Source organism: Leucoraja erinacea, chromosome 29, assembly GCF_028641065.1.
Source record: "Leucoraja erinacea ecotype New England chromosome 29, Leri_hhj_1, whole genome shotgun sequence".
Lineage (NCBI taxonomy): Eukaryota > Metazoa > Chordata > Chondrichthyes > Rajiformes > Rajidae > Leucoraja > Leucoraja erinaceus.
In genome coordinates this window covers 30,809,700-30,826,145 of record NC_073405.1, presented here as the reverse complement: position 1 = coordinate 30,826,145, position 16,446 = coordinate 30,809,700, and positions in this window count along the sequence as shown.

The following is a 16,446-nucleotide window of genomic DNA, read 5'->3' as shown; positions in this document are numbered from 1 at the left end:
CCCCTCTCTCCCCCCCCCCCCCCCCCCCTCTCTCTCTCCCCCTCCTCCCCCCCCTGCCTCTCCCCCCCCCTCCCTTCCTCCCTCCTCCTCCCACCCCCCTCCCTTTCCTCCCCACTCCCACTCCCTCTCCTCTCTCCTCCTCTCTCCTCCCCTATCTCCCCCTCCTCTCCTCTCCCCTCCATCCTATCCCACCCTCCCTCTTCTCCCCTCTCTCCTCTCTCTCCCCTCCTCCCCCCCCCCACTCACCCCTCTCCCTCTCCTCCCCCCCACCCCTTTCCCTTCTCTACCCCAACCCCTTCCTCTTTTCCCCCCCCCTCTTCCCCAACCCCTCTGTCCCTCTCCTCTACTCACCCCCAACCCTCCCTCCACACTCTTGCACTACTCTTCCCATTAACCCCCCCCCCTCTACCTCTCCCTCCCCCCCCCCCTCTCTCTCTCCCCGCCCCATCATGCTGCCTCCCCACTCTCCCCCAACCCTTCCCTCACCTATCTGTCCCACTTCCAACACTCCATCAACCCATCTCCCCCTCCCCCCCCCCCCTTCTTCCTCTTCTCCCCCCCCACCCTCGCACTCTCCCTACCCAATCTCACTCCTCCCCTCCCACCCCATGACTCCCTGTTCCCCCCCCCCTCAATCCCCCTCTCCCCCCCTATCTCCTCTCCTCCCCTTCTCCTCCCCCTCTCTTCCCTCTCTCCCCCTACCCTCTCTCTTTAACTCCCCCTCTCTCTCTCCTCTCTCCCCCCTCTCCCTCTCCCCTCCCTCACCCCTCTCCTCCCCTCCTTTCCCTCTTTCTCCCCTCCCCCCCCCCCCCTCCCCTACCACTCTTTCCCCCTCCACCACTTACCCTACTCCCTCTCTCCGATCTCTTCCACTACCCACGCCTCTACCTCCTTTCCCCAACCCTCTTCCCCCCCCCCCCTCGCCAACCTCTCTCTCTACCTCCTCTCTCTCTCTCCCCCCCCCCCCCCCCTACCTCTCCCTACCCCTCTCTCCCTCTTCCCCCACTTCCCCCTCCTTCCCCCCCCCTTCCCTCTCTCCCCCCCCCCACTCCCTCCTCCCCTCACCTCTCCCTCCCTCCCCATTCTTCCACTTATCTCCCCCCTCTCCCCCCATCCCCACGCCTCCCCACCCCCCCCCCCTCCCTCTCTCCTCCCCCCTCTCTCTCCCTCCCCCCCCTCCCCCCCTCCCCCCCCCCCCCCCCCCCCTCCTGCCCCCACTCTCCACCCCCCCCTCCCCTCACCCCACTCCCCTCTCCCTCCTCTCCTCCCCCCCTCCCCTCTCCCCCTACCCCCCCCCCCTCCCCCCCCCCTCCCCCCCCCCCCCCTTCCCCCCCCCCCCCCCCCCCCCCTCTCCCCCTCCCCCCCCCCCTTTCCTCTCCTCTCTCCTCCCCTCCCCCCCTCCCCCCCCCCCTCCCCCCTCTCCCTCTCTCCCTCCCTCCCCCTCTCTCTCTCTCTCCCCCCTCTCTCTCCCCTCCCCCTCTCTCCCTCCCTCTCTCCCCTCCCCACCCCTCTCCTCTCCCTCTCTCTCCCTCCCCCCTCCTCTCCACCTCCCTCCTCCTCTCTCACTCCTTCCTCTCTCTCTCCCCCTCCCTCCTCCTCTCCCCTCTCCCACATCTCTTCCTCCTCCCCCTCCCACCCCTCTCCCTTCTCCCCCTCCTCCTCCCCTCCCTCCTCCACTCCTCCCCCATCCCCCTCTTCCCCCTCCTACCTCCTCCTCTCTCACCTCTTCCTCCGCTCTTCCACCTGCCCCTCTCTTCTTCCCCCCCCCTTCCCCTGCCCCCTACCTCTCCTCCCCCCCTCCCCACTCTTCCCCCTCTCTCCCCCTCCTCTCTTCCTCCCCCCCCCTCCTTCTCCCTTCCCTCTTGCCCTCCTTCCTCCCCTGCCCCTCTCTCTCTCTCCTTCACCCACCCCCTCTCTCCCCTTCCCCAACCCACTCCCATCTGCTTCCCAACCCACTCCCCCCCCCCCTCCCCCCCCCCTCTCTCCCCCCCCCTCTATTTCCCTCTCTCCTCACCCCCTCTCCCCCTCCTCTCTCCCCCCCTCTCTCCCCCCTCCCCAACGCTCTTTACCCCCATCACCCCACACCCCCCACTTCCCCTTTCTCTTGCACCTCTCCCCACTATCCAAATCTCTCCCGTTTCCCCCATACCCCTCTCCATCCCCCCGCCTGTGTGTTTCAAGGGTGGTTAGTGTAAAGTGTGATGACGCAGCCCCCCTCCCCCTCCCCCACAAACGCACGTTTTGGAAACAGAGCCAACGGGTCTGCACTTGGTCTAGTAATATATTAACACTGTGTGTGTGTGTGTGTGTGTGTGTGTGTGTGTGTGTGTGTGTGTGTGTTTCTGTGTGTGTGTGTGTGTGTTTCGGCTCGCCTGTGTGTGTCGTTGCTAGCGTTTTACCCGTTGCTACGCAGAAACGCTGAGATTTTTTCCATTTCGGTAGCGATTTCACTTTGACATCCACATATCCACTCCTCATTAAATTTCGTCATGTTTTTGTACAGATTTTTAATAAAATCCTTCTCGATTCCCCCAAAATTTCAAAATATTAAAAACAAAACAGCTCTCACCCATAGAATGTTGGTGAACGTTCCATCGTGTTGGTGAACGCCCAATGCTCACAGATGTTCAATCGGAATAGATCCATTTACATATGCCTTTGCACCTGCACCAGACCCAGCCCCTCTCCACCCCCCCCCCCCCCCCCCCCCCCCCCCCAGCCCCGCAGCCCTAGGGAAAGCACGTCATTGATGTGTTTTGGGAATAGAGGAAAGAGGATTGAGATGATATGGAATGGGGAACAGATTGACTGCCCCTACCCCTCACTCTTTCACTCTCCCACCCCACTTTCCTCTCTCTCATTCCACCCCTCTCCCCCTCTATCCCTTATCCATCTCCCTCCTCCCCCTCCATTCCCTTCTCCCCCACAACTCCCACCCCTATCCCTTCCCTTCTCCCCCACAACTCTCAACCCTCTCTCCACCCCCTCTCCCACCCCTCTCTCCTCCAACTATCCACCTCCCTCCTCAACCCACTCCCTCTACTCCCCTTCCCCTTCCACCCCCATCCCTCTCCCCCCCAAGCCCCTTCCCTCTCTACCCCAACCACTTCCCTCTCTACCACCGCCCTTTCTGGACAGCGGTCGGACAGGCTAGATGCAGGAAGATTGTTCCCGATGTTGGGGAAGTCCAGAACAAGTGGTCACAGTTTAAGGATCAAGGGGGAAATCTTTTAGGACCAAGATGAGGAACATTTGTTCACACAGAGTGGTGAATCTCTGGAATTCTCTCCCGCAGAAGGTAGTTGATGCCAGTTCATTGGCTATCTTTAAGAGGGAGTTAGATGTGGCCCTTGTGGCTAAAGGGATCAGGGGCCGAATGGTCTACTCCTGCACCTAATTTCTATGTTTCTATGTTCCTCTGTCCCTCTTCCACCACTCCTCCTACCCAACACTCCACACCCTACCACTTCTCCCCCTTATCCCACCCCTCTGCCTCTCCCACCCCCTCCCCTCTCATCCTCCACCCCTACCTCTACCCCTCTGTCGCTCTTGCACCACTCCCCCTAACCCTCTCCCCCACCGTCCCTCCCTACCCACTTTTCTACTACTCTCCCCCCCCCCCCCACCCACTCTTCCTTCCCCACTCTTTTCCCTCTCTCCCCACACCCCTCTCCCCCCCTCCATCCACACTCTTTCGCCTCTCTCCCTTAACCCATCCTCCCCTCCTCCCTTCCATCCCCCTACTCCACACCTTTCTACCCCTCCCCCCCCTCCTCTCCTCCCCCATCTCCACCCTCTCCCTCCTCCCTCCCCTCCCCCCCCTAACCCCTATCCCCTTTCCCCCTCCCCCCTTCCCTCTCTCCTCACCCTCTTCCCTTGTACCCTCGCCCCCTTCCCACTACCACTCTGTCCCACTCTCCTCCTCTTCTCCCTCCCTTCCCACTCCCTCTACCCTCACTCGTCCACACCCCTCCCTCTCTCCCCTTCCTCCCCCCCTCCCTCCCTCCTCCCCCCTTCCTCCCTCTTTCTCCCCACCCGCTTCTCCTCTCCCTATCTCCCCTATTCCACCACTTCCTTCAAGCCTCCTCCCCTTCTTTCTCCCTCTCCCACTTCAACCACTCTCCCCTACACCTCTCCCCTCCCTCCCCATTCTTCCACTTATTTCCTCCCAGCTCTCAACCCCACCCCGCCCAATTTCCTACCCCCACACCTCTCTCTCCCCCTCCCTTCCCTCTATCTTGCACCTCTCACCATCTCCCAATGCCTCTGACACCCCCTACCCCTAACCCCCTTACTGTCCTCTCCTCTCTCGTCCCCCTACCCCTCCCCATCCCCCCTCTCTCTCCCCCTACCCCTCTCTCCTCTCCCTCCAAAATATCTCCTGTGACCTCCTCCTACTCTCCCCTCCCACCCTTCTTCTCACCCTCACCTCTTGTAAAGAAGTTCCATGAACACACTGTGTCTTTACTACTTTTATTGATATCACATAACCGTTGCTGCCCTAGCTGTACGTGGTCTGTCACAGGAGCTAGAGAGGGACCAATGGGTGGGGAGGTTGCAATTATACTTCTGATATGCGGAGTGGTTATTAGTGGTGAGGTCACTATATTAAAGGCACATGCACATGTCATCTACATCCTTCCCCTTGGAAACAAAGCAATACAGTAGTGACGGGGCGACCACGTCTCATACGCTACGAGCATGTAAGCAAACAGTTAAACAAACAGATGAGCAACCAGCTAAGCAAAATCACCATAGCGGACAGGCGGCTTAACCAGCCGGCTGGACCGGGTACGCAGCTTGCCATCTCCCCCCTCTGCAGGAAGAGCAGGAGCCGGAACTGGGGCGGGCGAGCGAACCGGGGATCCTGGAGGAGAAGGAGTCGACGGAGGCAGAGGAGGGGACGCAGGCGCAGCAGCGGTTGGACAGGCAGGGGAACGAGGGCTGTCAGGCGGAGAGCGGGGCTGGACGAGTTGAGATGGCAGGGAGCGAGGCATGCGAGGGGCGGCGGGAAGTGTAGCGGACAATGGAGGGGAGAAAGGGTCGGCAGGCGGTGGTGGGGGCACGTTGACAAGCCGCAGATGTTGGCGGGACCGGCGGTATATGGTACCGTCGTGGTCGACCAGGTAGGACCGCGGCGAACCAGCATCACCGACGACGGTGGCAAGTTTGGAGTGGACGGAGGGGGACTGCATCCGTACGACTTGGCCGGGGAATAGACACGGCAGGGGACGGCAGGACTGGTCGTGGGAGCGCTTTTGCACTGTGTGCTTGAGGGCAATGCGCTCCTGGACAACAGCAGGCTGGAGAACAGGGGGCACGTGGGACTGCTGGGTCACAGGGAGTGGAGGTCTCGTTGTGCGAGCCATCAGCCGCTGAGCTGGCGGAGACAGCAGCCGTTTTTTACTGGTCAGGCTTCCCCGGGACGCGGAAGTGACCTCCGGGACGCGGAAACGGCACTTCTTTGTCTTGAGCTTGAGGTTGATTTCACGGGCCCGATCTAGGACTTGACGGAGGTGGAGGTCGTGCTCAGCCACGTCCTTACCGTAGACCAGAATGTCGTCGACGATAATAGCACACGGCAGACCAGCAAACAGCTGCTCCATGGTTCGCTGGAATACCTCGCTGGCAGAGTTAATCCCGAATGGCATGCGGAGGAATCGGAACCTTCCAAAAGGCGTGGAGACCCACCGGGTGGGCTTGCTCACCTCTTTCAGGATGCCCATGGAGACCATGTTCAGTAGCGCAGATTTCACCTTGTCCTTCATGGCGAAGGAGATGCGGTGTGGCGGGCGGATCACCGGTTCAACACTGGGGTCGACAGCAATCTTGAAGCAGCTGGGCAGCTTGCCCAGCTTTTCGTCATAACGGTCGGGGTATTCGGGCAGGGGGTCCATGAGGGTCCGCACCTGGTGGATATCACGGTGAAAGGAAACCAAACCGAGGTCTTGGCACGCCTGGGCACCCAGCAAGGTAACGTTGTTGGAGTCTAGCAGGTAGAAGGTGAGGGGCCGAGAGGCCTTCAGGACCTTGCAGTGCAGGGTTGCCTTTCCCATGGGAACGAGTACGGCTCCCCTGTAGGCATGCAGGCATGAGTTGGCAACAGTCACTATCTCATTAGTTCTTATCTTTTTGAAAAGGCTTGTTGACATTACATTGGTAACTGCCCCCGTGTCGAGCTTTGCTGAGAAGGTTGAACCATTGACAGTGACCCGAACTGAAGGGTCCGTTATCAAGGCATGTGCATCCAACAGTGAAAAAATGCTGGTCTCCCCCTGGGATGAACTGGTATCAGACAAAGGGAGTTTGTCAGGCTGAGACTGGGAATCAGGCACGCTATCAGCCTGAGCAAGGTTGATTAACATTCTCCGAAGAGGGGGGCTGGCTTCCCACGAGAGCGGCAAGCTGCAGAGAAATGGTTTAACTTCTTGCAAAAATTGCATGTCTTCCCCAAGGCAGGGCACACATTAAACTGATGGGAGGCAAAATTGCAGTTGGGGCAATGTCGTGGGCTCCCGCCCCCGGGTGCAGGGGAACCCTGTTGCCGTGGCGGGCCAGCGTTCCGCCGGCGGCCAGCAGCAGTGGCAAAGTTAATGTCATGATCAGCAGGCGACAGTGCCGAGGTGACAGCCTCAGCCATGCGGGAGGCGTGCAGAGACTCGTCCAGAGACAGGTCGGGCTTCCGCAGAAGTTCAGCCCTTAGCTTCACATCGAGAAGGCCATATACTAGGATGTCCCGGGTCACTTGATCGGGGGTCAGAGCGTCCAGGCGACAACGCCTGGCCATGTGTCGCAACGCGGCGATATAGTTGTCGATTGACTCTCCAGGGATCTGACGCCGGCTGAACATTTTAAAACGCTCTAAAATGCAGTTGGTGGGGATGTCACACATTGCTGTAAACTTAGTTATAAGACATACCGGGTCTCGAGCATCTTCACCTGCAGCATATACAAACGACTCAGATCGTTCCAGGACATCGGGACCAGCCAGGTTGAGGAGCAGAGAAGCCCGCGTTTCAGTGGTGGCAGCAGGATGGGCGATCGTCACGTAGTGCTGGAAATCGAGTCTAAAGACACCCCACCGATGGGCAATGTCTGAGTCGAAGACAAGCACATCAGGCTTGCGGCAAGAGGTAGCCATGGCACGGGAGATAGAACAAGGGATAGGGAACTGGGTCAAACGTAAATAAAAACCGACAAACAGGAGGCGCGGAGGCACGATTGTGACACCATGTAAAGAAGTTCCATGAACACACTGTGTCTTTACTACTTTTATTGATATCACATAACCGTTGCTGCCCTAGCTGTACGTGGTCTGTCACAGGAGCTAGAGAGGGATCAATGGGTGGGGAGGTTGCAATTATACTTCTGATATAGGGAGTGGTTAGTAGTGGTGAGGTCACTATATTAAAGGCACATGCACATTTCATCTACACCTCTCCCCCCCCCCCCCCCCCCCCCCCCTCCTCCCTCCCCCCATCACCCTCCCCCCCCTCCTGTGTGTTTGGGGGTCCTTAGTGTAAACTGTGATGCTGCTTGCACTTGGGTCTGCACTTGGTCCTAGTAATATATTAAAACTCGCGGCTGTGTGTGTGTGTGTGTGTGTGTGTGTGTGTGTGTGTGTGTGTGTGTGTGTGTGTGTTGTGTGTGTGTGTGTGTGTGTGTGTGTGTGTGTGTGTGTGTGTGTGTGTGTGTGTGGGCGCGCGCGCGTGTATTTCTGCCTGGGTGTGTTTTGTGGGTGCAAGCCTTTGATTCGTGGCTACGCCAACACCACACACGCAGAAATGCCGAGAATGTTTCCATTTTGGTAGTTATTTTACTTTGACATCCACATATCCACTCCTCATTAAATTTCGTCGTGGTTATGTACAGATTTTTAATAAAATCCTTCTCCCCCCCCAAAATGTCAAAACATTAAAAAAAAAACAGCTCTCACCCATAGAATGTTGGTGAACGTTCCATCGTGTGATGTCCACAATGCCCAAGCTCACAGATGTCCAATTGGAATGGATATGCCTTTGCACCAGCCTCCTCTCCTGCCCCCCCCCCCCCACCCCCACCCCTACCCCCCGCCCCTCCCCCCCTTTGCACCAGCCCCCCCCCCTCCCCTCTCCCCCCCTTCTCAGCTTCCTCCCCCCCCCACCCCCCCCCCCCCCCCCCCCCCCCCCCCCCTCCCCCCCCCCCCCCCCCCTTCCCCCCCCCCCCCCCCCCCCGAAGCCCACCCCCCCCTCCATCACGTGTGAGTCCCCTCTTTATCCTCTCCCCCCCCCTCCTGTTCCCCCTAGAGGATTGGGGTTGATAGGGAATGGGGAACAGGTGGACTCCCTTCCCCTCCCTTTCCCCCCCCTCTCCCTCTTCCCCCCCCCTCCCCCCTCCCTCTCTCCTCCCCCCCCCCCCTCCTCCCCCGATCCCTCCCTCCCCTTCCCTCCCCTCCTCCAATCCCCTTCCAACCATCCCTCTCCTAGAGTTTTAAAAAATCCTCTCTCTCCCTTCCCTCCCTCCTCCCCCTCCCTCCCCTGTCTCTCCCCACCTCCCTCCGCCCCTCAACTCCTCCCCCCCCCCTCCCACCCCGCCCCCCCCACCCCCGCTCTTCTCCTCCCTCACCCCTTTCCTTCTCATTAACCTCTCCAATCTCCTCCCCTCTCCCTCTCCCCTCTCTCTCCCTCCCCTCTATCCTTCCCTCTCCTTCACCCTCCCTCTCTCTCTCCCCTCTCCTCCTCCCCCACTCTCCTCTCCCTCTCCTCATTCCTTCCCCCTATCCTTCCTCCTCCCCCACTCCTCTCCTCTCCGCTCTCCCTCCCCCCCCTCTCCTCTCCCTCTCCTCACGCCTCTCCATCTCTCTCCATTGGAAGGACATTCTTTGCCATAGAGGGAGTGCAGAGACGTTGCCATAGAGGGAGTGCAGCGACGGTTCACCAGACTGATTCCTGGGATGTCAGGACTGTCTTATGAAGAACGACTGGATAGACTTGGTTTATACTCTCTAGAATTTTAGGAGATTGAGAGGGGATCTTATAGAAACTTACAAAATTCTTAAGGGGTTGGACAGGCTAGATGCAGGAAGATTGTTCCCGATGTTGGGGAAGTCCAGGACAAGGGGTCACAGCTTAAGGATAAGGGGGAAATCCTTTAAAACTGAGATGAGGAGAACTTTTTTCACACAGAGAGTGGTGAATCTCTGGAACTCTCTGCCACAGAGGGTAGTTGAGGCCAGTTCATTGGCTCTATTTAAGAGGGAGTTAGATGTGGCCCTTGTTGCTAAGGGGATCAGAGGGTATGGAGAGAAGGCAGGTACGGGATACTGAGTTGGATGATCAGCCATGATCATATTAAATGGCGGTGCAGGCTCGAAGGGCCGAATGGCCTACTCCTGCACCTAATTTCTATGTTTCTATGTTTCTCCTCCTCTCCTCCTCTCTCCTCCGCTCTCTCCCTCTCCACCCTCTCCCCCTCTCCCTTCTCCCTCCCTCCTCTCTTCTTCCTCCTCCCCCTTCTCCCTCTCCCCCCTCCCCTCTCCACCCCCTTCCCTCTCACTCCCACTTTCCTCCTCCCTCCCCCCTCTCCTCCACCCCACCCCTCCTCTCTCCCCTCCCCCTCCATCCTTCCCCCTCCTCTCTCTTTCCCCTCCCCATACTCCTTCCCCCTCTACCCCTACCCCTCCCCTTCCTCTCCTCCTCCTCCCCTCCACCCTCCCCCACTCCACCTCTCTCCCCATCCCCTCTCTTCCCCCCGCCCCTCCTCCCCCCTCTCTCCTCTCCTCCCTCCCCTCCCCCTCCCCCCTCTCCTCCTCCCCCTCTATCCACCCCTCACCCTCTCCCCCTCTCCTCCCCCCCCTCCTCCCCTTCCCCATCCCTCTCTCCCCCAACCAACTCTCCTACCCCTTCTCCTCCCCCCCCACCTCCCCTCCCTCTCCCCTCCTCCCCCTCTCTCCTCCTCCCTTCCTTCTCCCCCTCCCCCCCCCCCTCTTCTCTCCTCCCCCTCCTCTCCTCCCCCTCCCTCCCTCCCCTCTCTCCTCCCTCCTCCTCCCTCCCCCCCCCTCTCTCCTCACCCTCTTCCCTCGTACCCCCTGCCCTCCTCCCCCTACTCTCTGTCCCTCTGCCCCTACCTTCCTCCCCTCCCCTCCTACCTCTCCCACCTTCCACTCCCTCACCTTGACCCCCACCCCTCTCTTCCCTTCCACCCCCTCTCCCCCTCCCTTTTCCCCTCCCTCTCCTTCTCCTCCCTCTCACCCTCCCCCCCCTTTCCCCACTACTCCTCTGTCGCACGCCCCTTACTCCTCTTCCCCTCTCTCTTCTCCCCACTCTTTCACTTCTCTCCCTCCATCCCTTCCCCATCCCCCCTCCCCCCCATCCTCTCTCTCTCTCTCCTTCCCTCTTTCCCACCCCTCCATTTCTCCTCCCCCTCTCTATTCTCCCCACTTCCACCACTTCCCTATCCTCCTCCCCCTCCCTTCCTTCTCTCCACTCCACCACTCTCTCCTCCCACCCTCTCCCTCCCTTCCCATTCTTCCATTTATCTCTCCCAGCCCCACCCCTTCCCCTCCCCCTCTCCTTCCCCCTCCACCCTCTCTCTCTCTCCCCTCACTCCCCTCTCTTCTCTGCACCTCTCCCCCCTCAAAACTCTGCCACCCTCCTACCCCCTCCCCTTCCTGTCCTCTCCGCCCTCCTCCTCTCTCTTCTCCTCCCCTTCTCTCTCCCCCCCTTCCCTCCCACCTCCTCCCCTCCCCTCTCCTCTCCTCTCCTCTCCTCTTCCTGCTCCCCCAGCCCGTGGACTCCCTCCCTCTCTTCTCTTCTCTCTCCTCCCCTCTCCCTCCCCGTCTCCCCTCCGCTCCTCTCCCCTCCCCCCCCTCTGATTTCCGGGTGGTCTGTCCTGTAAAAGTGTGATGCCATCCCTCTCCCCCCCCTCCCAAACGCTCCTCTTTGGGAACAGACCCAATGGGTCTTCACTTGGTCTAAAGTAATATATTTCCCTCTCTGCGGCCTCCAAACCACTGTGTGATTTGTGTGTCTCGCTTGTGTGTGTTGTGTTGTGTGTGTGTGTGTGTGTGTGTGTGTGTGTTGTGTGTTTTGTTCCTGTTTGTGTGTTTGAGTGGTGTCTCCCTCCTGTCTGTGTCCCCTTGTGTGTCTGCTCGTGTCCGTGTGTGCTGTGTGCGTGTCCCCTCCCTGTGTGCCTGCGTGCGTGCTGTGCGTGCGGGCCCTGTGTCTGTGGTCTGTGTGTCCCATTTCCCCTCCCTGGGTGTGTTTGTCACCCTCTAGCCTTTGATTCATGTGCTATTCCAACACCGCACTTTAGAAAATCTCCAATCCCTCATTTTTTCCTCTCGATTGACTCCTCACTTTTACCTGCCCATATCCCTCTCCTATTAAATATTGTCTCTCCCTTCCCTCAGATTTTCCTTAAATCCTTCCATCCCCCCAAAACTTTCCACTCTTTTAAAAAAAAGCTGTTCGCCCATAGAATGTTTCCCCACCCTTCCATCGTGTCCCTGGCACAACGCGAAAAAGAAAAAAACTCGCCCAATGCTCCTCAGAGCTTCCCCTCTCCTTCCCCCCTCTCAAGATCCCTTGATCTCTCTTGCTGGATCCATCTATCTCTCCTCCCGGCCTTTCCTTTCTAACATCTAGTGAGGCCTTGGGCATTGTTCAGCACACGATGGAACTTTCCCAGACTGTTCGACTCTCTCCCCACCTCTGTCTCCTCCCTCTCAGCATTGAGTACTCTCGTTCCCCACATCGCTTCTCTGCTAAGCCCCCTCTTATACCCCCTCTCCCCACAACCTACCCCCTGTCCCCTCCGGCCTTCTCTCCCCCTCCCTTCCTCGTCAAATTTCCTCCCGACACCCTCCCTGGTCCTCTCTCCCACCTCCATCCTCCACCTCAGCCTCCATCGGAGAAGTCCCTCCCTGTGACTCCTGGTGCTCAGAAAACATCTCTCTCTGATTCTCCCCTCCCCTCCCCTTCTCTTGTCGACTTCCTCTCCCGCCTCACCGACTTCTCCCCCCTACCATTTCAACGGCGAGTGTGTGGAGAGGGTCAACACCTCCTGATGTTTCTTCCCATCCCTATCTCTGCTGACCCTCCTGGAGGGCGGACAACATGGACAGTGGTCATCCCTCCTCCCTCGCAGCCCGCTGCACTTTCCTCTCCTCCTCAGGAAGCCAACCTGGACTCCTAACCTTCTGCTGACCTTCTACCGCTCGTGTTTTTCGAGAGGCCTCGCGCATACTGCATTACCCCCGTGGTATGGCAAGCTCTCCTCCATGGCAGCCTCTCTAGATCTTCCTTCCCTCCTCCCCCTCAGCGCAAGGGATCAGTGGCTGCCCTCTCCCCTCCCCTCTCTGACATCTTTCTCCCGCTGCCTTAGCAGGGCAAAGAAGATCCTCAAAGACAGCTCCCCTCCTGCGTTTGGACTCTTCGACCTCTCCCTCTGGAAGGCGCTAAGGTGCCTCAATCTCCTACAAACAGACTCAGTCCACTTGCTTTCCGAGAATTCCCTCTCTACTATAAATTCCTAATCTCACACCTCCTCTCCACTGACTACACCGCCCAACACGGACTTCCATCTCCCCTGTAATTCTAATTATGTAGGTCTTCCCCTCATTTGTCCCTCTCCTCTCCCCCCCCCCCCTGCCCCTCCCCTCTCCTCCCTCTTCCGTTTTTCACCTCTTCTTCTTTTTGTTGCTCCCGCTGCTTCTCTGCACTGAGTAACGAGCAGAACTTTAGCGCTTTCACTTTTCCTGTACTGCTAACCCCTCCCAATAAATGGCTCTCTCTCTATCTTAAAGGCCTCCCTCTCATCTCTTTCTCCTCTTCTCCATATCTCCATGAACAACTTGGACATGGTGGAAGAAATCCCTATCCTCTCCTGCCTCCGTCCTCCCCCCTCCTTCTCCTTCCTCCCTCCTCTCTCCCCTCTCCTCCCCTTCCTCCCTTTCCCCAGAGACTTCCGTTCCCTTCTCTCACTCTCCGTCATTTTCTTTTCCTATCCAACCCCCCCCCTCCCCTGGTACTCTTCCCTCAGTCGCAGGAAATGCTATCAGCTCCCACTTTACTCCTCTCCCCTCGACTCCATCAAAGACCCCACTCCTTTCTAGGTCCCCGCAGAACGTCACCTCTCAAAACCATCCCCTCAACTACTGCCCCCTTTTCCAAGTCTGTCAGCTCTCCCACATCAGTGAGACCAAGCGCAGTGTTTCCCTCAACCTCACCTTTACTCCCCTTAACCTATCCTCAGATTCACAATACACCAACCAAATTTTCCCAGGCTTATTCACTTCATGTGCCCCCCTCCCCTTCCCTATCCACCTTTCCTGTCCTGGGCCTTCTCCATGGTCAGAGTGAGACCCCTGCATTTTGTTTCCTCGTTAGCATCTCACACACCTCTTGCTAGTTTACTCATGCCAGCTTTTGTTCCACATTGCTTCTCCAGGTTCAGGTAGTCCCCTTTCCTCCCTCCCCCTTCTCTCTTCCCCCCTTCCCAGCTTCCCATGATCTCTTTGCAGCCCCCTCGCTCCCGGACGACTCATATGAAGCTGCCTACGCCTCCTCAGACGAGGCCCCTCCTGACAATCTTGCCAAAAGCCTTGAAGACGAAATGCCTAGACCCCCTATCCTGGGGATATCCTAACCCTCAAACTAACTGAAAGGGCGGGATGCCCTAACCCCTCTCTCCGAACCTCTGCGTCGCTCAACCTTTCCTCGACCCGCCGCTCTCTCTTTATCACCACCAACCCGACCTTTTCGCCTCATTTCTCTTTCTCCTGCTTCTTTTTGTCAGCGATTCCCAGACCTCCCCCCTGTCGTCTATCCCCTCTCTTCTGATCTCCCTCTGACTCTTGTCCTCTCTCTCTCCCTCCTCACTCCTCTCCTCCACCCCGCTCTTTCTGGTCCCTCCCTCTCTCCCCTGGGCTCCTTCACTCTCCTCCCTCTCCTCCTTCCGACATGCCCTCTCTCCCACTCTCCTTATCTCCCTCTTACTCCCCTTTCCCTCTCCCTCTCCTCTTCTCTCTCTCCCCTCCCCCTCTCTCCCCTCTCTTCTCCTCTCCCTCCCCTCCCTCTCTCCCCTCCTTCCTCTCTCCTCCCGTCCTCTTTCTCTCCCCTCCTCTCCTTCTCTTCTCTCTCCCTCCTCCTCTCTGCTCTCTCCCCTCCTCTCCCCTCTCCCTCCTCTCCTCTCCACTCACTCTGCTCCTCTCCTCTCTCTCTCCCCTCCCTCTCACCCCCTCTCCTCTCCTCTCCTTCCTCTCTCCTCCCCTCTTCTCCCTCCCTTGTTCTCCGTCCCCTCCTCTCTCCTTCTCTCTTCACTCTTTCCTCTCCTTTTCATTTCCTTTGGGCCTGAGGCCGTTTTCTTTTTATGCGCCTAAACTGGGGATGGCTCGGGTTTTCGGATTGTCATGTCCCGCTGGTCTTTCACCTGTTTCTACCCCTCGCCCCCTCGTCCCCTACTCCGCTTCCTTTGAGCTTTGGACTCAGACTCAAATCCCTTCCTCTCTCCCTTTCTCCTCCTCCTCCCCTCTAATGGAGAGTCTGATTAGGGACCTCTCTAGCGACCTCCGGGGGAGGAGACCTCTTCCTTCTTGGTGAGTTGCAGAGAGGGATGGGGAAGAAGGGAGAACTCTCATCCCTCTCCTCTCCGGCGTCTCCAGGAGAGGGGGATAGAGAGGAGAGAAGAGTGGAGAAGAGGGAAGGAGAGGAGGGAGACGAGATTGAGACCGAGCCTCCCCTCCCTCTCCTGCCCGGGATACCTCTCTCTCGGGGCTGACGGTGCCGAGGAGTCTTGTCTCTCCACCGAACTAATCAGTGAGGAGCGTTCCAGGGCTCAAAGACGAGGATGAGGCTAGCACATTGGAGAGATGAGCGGTGGCACCCTAGAGTGGCAGATAATTCCTCCTGACCGACTCTATCTGCAGTGCTGTGATGAAGGGAAAGGCCCGCGAGAGGAGGGAGAGAGGGGAGAATGGAGGGACAGAGAGGAGCCTAGGGAGAGGAGAAAAGGAGAGTGCAGGGAGAGGTAAAATACCAGACGACCGCCGCTGAAGAGAAGCAGAGTAGGGATGGGAGAAAGGACGGAGGAGGGAAAAGGAAGGGGAGAGGATTTGCCCCAAAGGGGGAAGGGGGGAGAGAAGCGGGAGAGAGAGTATCGATAGAGAGAGAGAGAAGATAGAGAGAGAGAGAAGTAGAGTGAGAGATAGAGGGAAGAGAGAGGGGAGAGAGAGAGGAGAGCGTGAAGAGAGAGAGTAGCAGAGGGCGCAGTAGTCACAGAAGGAATATATAACTAGAGCATGAGATAGGCTATTTGCTGAGAGAGTGGAGAGAGAGATGGTAGAGCGATGGAGGCTCCAGAGAGGGACAGAGGGCCTTAGGCCCTCTGAGGATGAGGTCCGAAGCAGAGCATAAGGTGAGAAGAGAGAATGAGGGGAGGGCGTAGAGGGAGAAAGAGGGGAGAGAGAAAGCAGTGAGGAGAGAGAATAGATAGGAGATATAGACGAGTATGAGATAAGGCTAGACGCGTGTAAGCGAGGTGATAGTTCTGAGCTGCATTTTGGAAGATAGGAGACAACCGGAGAGGTTAGATATACAGAAGAGCATAGCTGATCAAATTAACATCTTGCTCGCTCTCTTTCGAGCGTATGGGATCGATATTTGACTCGCTATGTCTCGAGTACGATTCACAAGAGAGAGAGATGTTAGAAACAGTAGGAAGAGATATATGAGCATATATCTGTATAGAGAGCGAGCGCGGGATAGCTGTTTTTTTGGGGGTGGGGTTTGTGGTCTAGGGAGCTAGATAGAGGGAGAGAGAGACTTCGAGAGGGCATAGATGGAGAAGAGAGAGCTCTATCAGCTAGCGACGGAGAGACAGCGATATAGATATATATAGTCATAGCAGCGAGGATAGAGAATAGGGAGAGATAGAGAGATAGATAGAGTATACGCAAGTACGCCTTGAGGGAGCGAGCGAACCGTAGGGAGAGGAGGCAGAGAGCGATAGATAGGAGATGAAGGGAGAGAGCTCTATGTTGCTCGCTGGCGAGAGCAGCAGAGAGGAGTCGAAGTCTAGAGCGCCGAGCTTAGCGCAGTACACACGCGCAGATAGCCATGCGATGCGATATGAGAGATAGGGAGAGCCGATAGGAGTAGCGGAGTAGAGCGGAGATCTAGAACCCACGCGAGTAGTCATGAGATAGAGCAAGAGAAGAAAGAGATAGAGGGAAAGATAGGGGGAGAGAGGGCGAGGGAGGAGGCTGAGGCCTGAGGAGAGAGGGAGAGAGAGAGAGAGGGAGAGAGAGCGAGAGGGAGAGAGGGGGAGAGCGGGAAGGAGGGGGGGAGGGAGAGAGAGGGCGAGAGCGGGAGAGAGAGGGGGAGTCGAAACGGAGAGATGTTGGAGGGAGAGAGAGAGGGGAGGGGTATATAGTGTGATGGGATGATACTGAGAGTGGGGACTGGGGAG